The sequence below is a fragment of the Pinus tabuliformis genome, chromosome 7 (assembly GCF_031772625.1).
Source record: "Pinus tabuliformis cultivar Carrire ecotype Pingquan chromosome 7, CPIR1, whole genome shotgun sequence".
NCBI classification, from domain to species: domain Eukaryota; kingdom Viridiplantae; phylum Streptophyta; class Pinopsida; order Pinales; family Pinaceae; genus Pinus; species Pinus tabuliformis.
The window spans coordinates 233103917-233112346 of NC_142293.1; the positions used below are offsets into that span (position 1 = coordinate 233103917).

An 8430-nucleotide genomic window follows, 5' to 3' on the forward strand; every position below is an offset into this window, starting at 1 on the left:
AAAATCTCCTAATATTATTAAATTTATTTAAAAAAATAAAATAAAAAATATCTCTATTTTATAATAACTTAATTAACATTTGACCAACTGAAAATTTCGATCACATGATGTTCCATTCCCGAACCTCGTCCCCCCAAAAGAGGGATTTCTATCACGAGTTGTCTGATTATCAATAACTAAGAATTTCACAATAAAATAGATTAAACCAAAGCCCTGCATAGTACCGTGAGGCTTTAAAATCCCTTTTAACAAAGTCGTATCCACACATCTCCATTGATTCGGCCTTTAAGCTCTGGAATCTCCCCCTTCTTCTTCATCTGCCTTCAGCTTGCATTCTTTCAGTGTTACCAGCGGCAAAAATGAGTTCTGCAATGCGACGATTGGTGGGATCTGCACTGAAGAATGCATCATCTTCTTCTTTCAAAACTAATGTTATGCCGAGAAGGTTTTATTCGAGTGGTGGAAGTCCGCCACGCAAGGTTGTTGTGTTGGGAGCTGCTGGGGGTATCGGGCAGCCATTGGCTCTTCTGATGAAACTCAATCCTTTGGTGTCAAAGTTGGCGCTCTATGATATTGCTAGCACTCTAGGTGTGGCTGCAGATGTCGGCCACATCAACAGCCGTGCTGAGGTGGGTTCCTCTTTTCCTACCGCGTTTTTTTCGTTCTCTGTATGCTGGATCTGTTCTCTCTGCGAACGATAGAGATGTTTTGATTTTAGTTTCAAGGGATCTCCATTGGGATCGATCGTACGACGACCCACTTGGTAGGATCTACTTTTCGTTAGTGTTTTACCTGTTATTAGTTCTTTGATTTTACGTTTCTGATATTGTCCATGGTCAGATTCTTCATCATTTTGCATAACAGAGTCATCACCTGAAAGACAACCAACATGATAAAAAGTGAAATCGGGTGCTAGAGACAAGGATTTTGCTGGAACAAGACCTTCACCTCAAGCCAAACATGGTTAATCCCACACAAATCGACCATCATTGTGTAGTGAAGAAGAGACACCCACTCCATCTGGAAATGCAAGAACAATTGTATACCCCCATTTCCCTAGTTTGTGCAAAGCAAGAGAAAAATAAACATCTCATGAAATCAATAAAATGGTAGAGGGAAGATGATTATCAAGAGAAAATGAAAACATATACACTAAAATCGATTTATATGCTGCATCTTTCCTTCCATTGGGAAGGTCAATGAGGTTGACTCCAGTCTTTTGACAGCCTTCTCTCAGTCTTGGAGGAAAATTATTAAAATCTCCATAATGCCGAGAGCATAGTGACAACACCTGTAACCATTGGATGCAACCCAAGAGCCATCCTAATATTACCTGCTACATCCTCTGGATGGACTTCCCCAGGAATAGGGCAATTTTCAATATCCCAATTTAGAAATATCCTCCGACTTTATTAACCAGTACTTATTCAGTGACCAGTAACACATGGGATAGTATTATTTGCAATTTTCTTAAGGAACTTCATCAAGCTTGAAAGATGAGCCATATCTATTTTGCAATATAACTTTTACGCATCTTTCACATTCAAAAATGCCATTGCCCGAAAGATGCATTTAAACAAGCTGACCCCAGACAATTTTTTCTCATGAACACATGCCCACTACTAGAACAATACTAATGTGGACCTATGCACTGAGAGGAAACCGAAACCATGTTGCGGAGACCTGAAACAGAAAATCCCCAAATATATCCTCAGAAGGTCAAAGTCCAGGTTTATTTGGAAATCAGGAAATTCTGTTCCTTTCAAATACGTTTATATAATCTGTTCAGAAAATGGGAAATATCATCTTTATGGGGTCACATGTCCTGTACATCCTGCATTAGTTAATAACAAGTCATGAACTAAAATTGATCAGTAATCAAACAAGTCATGTTGCTAGAATCACATCACAAGAGACTAAAAAACAAAATCATTATGTCAGCCTTCAACTTTCTCACAATATAAAAGCTCTCATTTCATCTTATATATTTGTAATAAGAATTCCTCAATACAATATATAAATTACATCTTCCAAAATGCAAACCATAACCTCTACTCTGCATATTTATATGTCGCTATAGATAAATTACAAACCTGTAATTCTCAATATCATTTAGAGCTTTGTTCCATAACTCTAGCATTTTCTTTTTAGAAACAACTTCAAACTCTTGAGAAGCCAAGAACTTCAAAATGCTGTTGAGAATCAAGATGTCAATTACTTGCTTAGTTAACTCTTTAAAAAATGTATTTTGACAATGCTCTAAATAGTTTGAAATCATCTATCCTGAGACATTAAGATTTGATACTTACATCTAGACAAAGAATGGTGACTGCAACATCGGTGGATTGTTAATTTTAATAAACTTTAGAACCACCGTCAGCAACAACGAATTTCCTTTTAATGTCGCGTTCCTCCATCACAATTGCAACATCTATAAATTTTTGAATTAGTGCTTCAAGTTATTAAACACCAAATACATTGTAATCAAGATCTTCGGTGTATCTTTGTTAGTCCAGTGTTGAAAAATTTGGCAGCAGAATTGCACAGGAATGGCTTACCAAAATCCCATGCAGTTCTCGTTTGAATATTTCTAGGCTTGCTTCTGCTGCATATTCATCAACATTCAAATCTCCTTGGAGGATCATCTCTCCATCCCCATCTTCGTCATCTTGTTCACTTCAACTTCCATCATCTGAACCTCCATCTCAATGTGAAGCCATTTTCACTTCTATGCCATATGCATCAAAGTCATCACATAGGTCATTACAAGCACCTAAATCTGTGAATTCTTGGACTCCTTTAAACTTTTCCCTTCTCTAACTTTCCAGTATGTTCTTTCTTCCTAAGCACATCTCTTGAATCATTGGTAGAAGAGTTCATTTTTATATTACCTTGTATGAACTTGTTTGATAACTCTCTTAAAGACACAAACTTATTGTTTCCTTTTCTTTCAATGATGTGGTGAAGACATCATGCATCTTTTCTATCAAATTAACTAGATTATAAGAACCATACTCCAATAAATATAGAGGTCTGCCAAAGACCTTTTGATATTCAGATGGAACATGTACAAGAAGCATACTTCCTCTATATATATTGAGAATGTGGACAAGTTGTCTTTTTAAACCTTGAATATCGCTAGGTTGCACCCAAAAATATGAAGTTTGTCCTGCATTTGTTTCATTAGAAGGCATTCCATGTTGACCAGAATCTGTGACAGATAATGTTTGCATAGGCTTATCAAGTGCAGACAATATGACACTAGTTGTTTGAATCCTTTGCAATGAGGAAGATTTACCTACATGAGTGGGTAGAGTCCTTGAAATAGGAGCTGGATATTGTGTTGACCATGAATGCACTATAACATTATTATCATTTCTTATGAAAGAATTTGGGTTATATTCTCCAACCACATGAGAAGTTTTTGTCAAATCCATCGAAACATGCTTTGGATTTTTACAATAAATTTGGTTTGGAGTATTTCCAATGTTGTATCCATTCTTGAAGCTCCCTCTATAGACAATAGCTTCTTCATCATTTTGCATATCAGAGTCATCACCTGAAAGTTGGGAAGATGGTATTTTTGAATATGCAATTCACATTCCTACAGCGAACTCTTAAGCGTGTCTTCATGAAAATGGCACGTAGCACGGTCAAAGAGCAGCTTTGGTCTTGGGTTGGGTTTGATTCCTAGCTTGTAAAATTTTCCAGATGTTGTAGTTCGAACTTCGAAGATGAAAGTACAAAACATTGGTAGACAAACTGCTTAAGAGTCATTAAGCATGTAAAGGGTTAACGACTGAGTATTATATTTTGTGTGAAACAAGAAAACATGAAATTAACCGTTTCCCTGAGAAAATGCTTCAGGGACTGCTTTCCAACCTACTTTCTCTATCCAGGACTCTGGCTTCTTTTTTGGTGACTTGTGTACAAAATGCGTTTGATTGCTGCGACTGCCAACTTGACACCACGTGCAGCTCTAGAAGAAGATCAGTGAGAGCTTAAGAACATGTGTTTCTTCCGGTTAAAATCCAGAGTAGTGTGGATTATGTATGCTTTTGTATATTTTCAACTGTTGGTAATACTCGTCCTGGTTCCTCTTTCTTCTCCTTCATACCAAGTTAATTTTGTTTGCCTGAGTTTGGTTATGGTATTGTGTTTAATGATGGTGTGATTCCAGGCTGATTTTACATGCCTGAATTCCATGTGTTAGACCTATGAACCAAAGGAATCCTACTGAAGTAGTTAAAACCTCTTTGATTTGAAAAGCAAATACCCATTAAGCTAAGTAGGTTCCCGAATCCCTTGATAGTTCCAAGAACAAAATGGAGGTGTATTCTACAACCTGAGTTTTGTCCACTGCCCCACGCCCCCTGCTCCCACCAAGCGTGTATTGAATCAAATCCATGCATTTGGTACATTTATGATTTAATATGGATACTGGACTCAGTGTGCAGCTTCAGAAATCCCAAATACATATTTCCAATTTAGCTTCAGAAATCCCAAATGCATATTTCCAGTTTATCCAAATAACATAGTGTTTTGGCTTTTGTCAATTTTACTCGAAATCCAATGAGTTGAGCTTTACAGCCTCTAAGAAAGAGGGAAATAGTCATAGACACAATACAGCTAGAAAGGTTCAGGCTGTCTATGTAAGAGGGAAATAGACACAATACAGCTAGAACTGTAAGAGATGGCTTCTTATTTAAATGCTTTGAGTAAGCATCCCTGACTATGTACGGGAGATCGTCTTTAGACCAAGTGTTGACCCTGGCTGTCGAAAAAGAGTCTCCATCGTAGGCTTTGAAGCTCCATGGCTACTAGCTTGTGCAACATGTTATTGTTGCTACGGGGTAGTGTAAACTATGTAATGTCTTAAGAGCAGAAAAGATTCATCATGCAAAAGGGATTAATAAAGTTTAGTAAAGCAAGAACTTTTTTGAACTTTATGGTTTTATGCCATGGTCCTTTTATTGAAAAAGTGGTTGTCAATGATCAAGTTTGGTGTCTTGAGTCCCTTCTTTAATATTATTTTATAAAATTTGGCCCTTTTCCTCTGCCTTCAAATTGCAGGGAAGATGGTATTTTTGAATATGCAATTCACATTCCTACAACGAACTCTTAAGCGTGTCTTCATGAAAATGGCACGTAGCACGGTCAAAGAGCAGCTTTGGTCTTGGGTTGGGTTTGATTCCTAGCTTGTAAAATTTTCCAGATGTTGTAGTTCGAACTTCGAAGATGAAAGTACAAAACATTGGTAGACAAACTGGTTAAGAGTCATTAAGCATGTAAAGGGTTAACGGCTGAGTATTACATTTTGTGTGAAACAAGAAAACAGGAAATTAACCGTTTCCCTGAGAAAATGCTTCAGGGACTGCTTGCCAACCTACTTTCTCTATCTGGGACTCTGGCTTCTTTTTTGGTGACTTGTGTACAAAATGCGGTTGATTGCTGCGACTGCCAACTTGACACCACGTACAGCTCTAGAAGAAGATCAGTGAGAACTTAAGAACATGTGTTTCTTCCTGTTAAAATCCAGAGTAGTGTGGATTATGTATGCTTTTGTATATTTTAGTAGTACAATGGCTGCCTGAAGGATCCAATGGCTACTTAAAGGTAGGTCCCTTGTCGCACAAACAAAAAGATCTTATACATGAATTTGATGTCTCGGTTGGCTGTGACCTTAAAAGTTGGATTATTAATATATATCCCTAAGAGACTGGCACCCCTCTCAAAAGTTTGTAGATCTCTCAAAGGTCTGCAAGTCTGGTCATGGATGCAACTACCTTTGATACAGTTGCAGATTCTTTTATGGATCCTCTTAATGAGCCCAAAGGGGTCTAATCACTTGTCCAAATCTTGTAGTCAAGGAATGCAGACAGAAGGTGTGCCTTTCCCATCATGTTGCTTACAACTGTTGCCTGAAAATGCCAAAACACAATGCCAATGCCCTGCATGCTAGATAAAGTTAATAACAGTCTGAAGAAAGGTACAGATATAGATGACAAGACCTCCTTCTAGGGAATCAAAATGGAAAATGACGCTTAAATATCCAATCAACGAATTAGAATTTCACCACTGAAGTTCAACCCAGATTAAATTGCTTGCTAGGAAATGTTGATCTAGAAATCATCAACAAGAATTCAGATGGGAGAAGAGAACAGTTGAAATCCAAGATTGCTTTGAATGCACTCTGTCAATTGCTAAAACAAGAACAATGCTTTTCTTTAGATTGTGGGTTGTTCAAGAGAGGAGAACTATAATATTTATTTCTGCAGATTCGGTCCTCTTAAGGCATTTAAAACAGAAAACATTTAAAGATAGTTTTACATTTTAAGGATAAAATATCTGGAACCTTTCATCATGACACCTGTAATGTCATTTAATAGGCATTGAGCTTTGCAAGTTTGATCCTCAGGTTACACCGCAGTAGAGCATAATTTCCAGGGTCATACGCTAAAATTATAAATTGGATCCTGGGGTTCTGCTGATAACTGTACAAGTATGTATATGTCATTTTCAGACAGAAATGGTTTCCCCTGTGAAATCATCTCCAAATCAGCTACAACAGCAGGGAAGGTTTACTTAACATCTCAACTGCAAGCTCTCTCCACGAGAGCAACGACTGACAAATGATGCAAGGTAAGCTTCTGAAGATGTAATCTAAGGTTAGATTTTTCGATTTTCTTTTGGATTAAATTTAATATGGTTCATTTGTTTTAAAATGGGTCCCACGATGTCACTTTGCTGAAGCACCACTTTTCTTCCCTTAAAAGCAAAGATTAGCAGGTTCATTGCTCCCTGTACACTGACAAGGAGCAATGCATCGCCCTTGTCCTTACTGCAAGGAGCAATGATTGCCTAATGCCCTTCAGCAGCAATGACCTGGTCAAGCTTTTAGATTTGTTCATTTTTTAGGGGATCACTTTGAAGAGGTTTGAATTTTCAATTACCTCATCTAATCGCTTGGGAACTCGTACTAAACTTTGAATTCACTAGGACAAAGGGTCTGGAATCATCCTCCTCTCCTCTCCTCACCAAGTCTATATAATGAAGTCATTCCTAAGGGACAGAAAGAAAGCTCTCTCTAAGATTTTTCAGCAGCATGTAATTATCTCTCTCTGGAGTGGCTTCATTATATAGACTTGGTGAGGAGAGGAGAGGATGAATCTAGACCCTTAGGTCTTGCCATTGCCAGCCCACAGCGCTTTCCAGCCTTGTTCTTTCATCACTGCTTTTTCTCATAGTAATGATAAAATTCAACTATTTTGATTCATTGTAATGTATGGTTCAAAATGCTGGTATGAAAAATATATGACAAAATACACATAAAAATTGTTACAGATGTATAGTAAAGGACTGGAATTTCCCTTTAGATTCAATTTATTGTTTTTATTCAATAATTATTTACTGGAGAGCCGCTTATGAACCACCTGTGGACTTTAATATAGTTTCTTTCTTTCATTCTTAATATTGGGTTTCCTAAGATTGAGATTGTTCTATTTAACAGATGTTTGTGGATGAAGTGCTGGAGCTTGTAGAGCTTGATAGCTTGAGAGACACATTGGTGGGTCTTCCTGGTGTGACTGGTCTATCAACTGAGTAATGGAAGAGACTAACCATTGCTGTAGAACTTGTTGCAAATCCTTCAATCATATTCATGGATGAGCCGACATCTGGTCTGGATGCCAGAGCTGCAACTATCGCGATGCATACAGTTAGGAATACAGTGGACACAGGCCGAATTGTAGTCTGTACTATCCATCAGCCAAGTATAGATATTTTTGAAGGATTTGATGAGGTAAGATACATCTCTAACTCCTTACAGGTTGTTAATATAGCCAAATCTGAAATTGTGATCAGACACCCACAAAAAAAATATGAAAGCATGCATGAGACCACATGTCATGGAAGGAAAAATATTTTTCACTAGAAATCCAAACCACTGACAATAATCATAGGGGGCCAATTGGTAGTGATGTATCTAGAGTTATTTACTCTTGGATATTAGAAGATTAATTTATCAATGATAAAATGAGATCATAATTACCTACCCTTCAATACAGTTAAAAAGGGAACTAACACTTTTTTGCCTTGATAATTTTTTTTAGGCAACACCAAAGCCAAACTCTGTATTGTCTAAGGAGGACATTAAAGCCTTGACAAAGCGCACACAGGATGGAGGAACTGAAGTTGTTGAAGCAAAAGCAGGGAAAGGTTCAGCCACACTGTCTATGGCGTAAGTTTATGTTTTGGTCCTCTATAGTGGCTAATATGCATTCTTATCTTTTGAATGTTTTTTTATTCTTATGTGACTGTCTAGAGTGCTGAATTTTTCATCTTGATGCAGTAGTTGGAGTCAGATAATCTTATCATGGTGTGTGCTTCATGATTTCATGCTTGGCATGCAACATGATTTCATGCTTGATA

At 37.5% G+C, this 8430-nt stretch overlaps 1 pseudogene; it reads left to right on the plus strand.

Moving 5' to 3' along the window:
* The first annotated feature begins 359 nt into the window (after nucleotides 1–359).
* LOC149246705 (malate dehydrogenase 1, mitochondrial pseudogene) lies at nucleotides 360–7606 on the plus strand (annotated as a pseudogene).
* The last annotated feature ends 824 nt before the right edge of the window (nucleotides 7607–8430 follow it).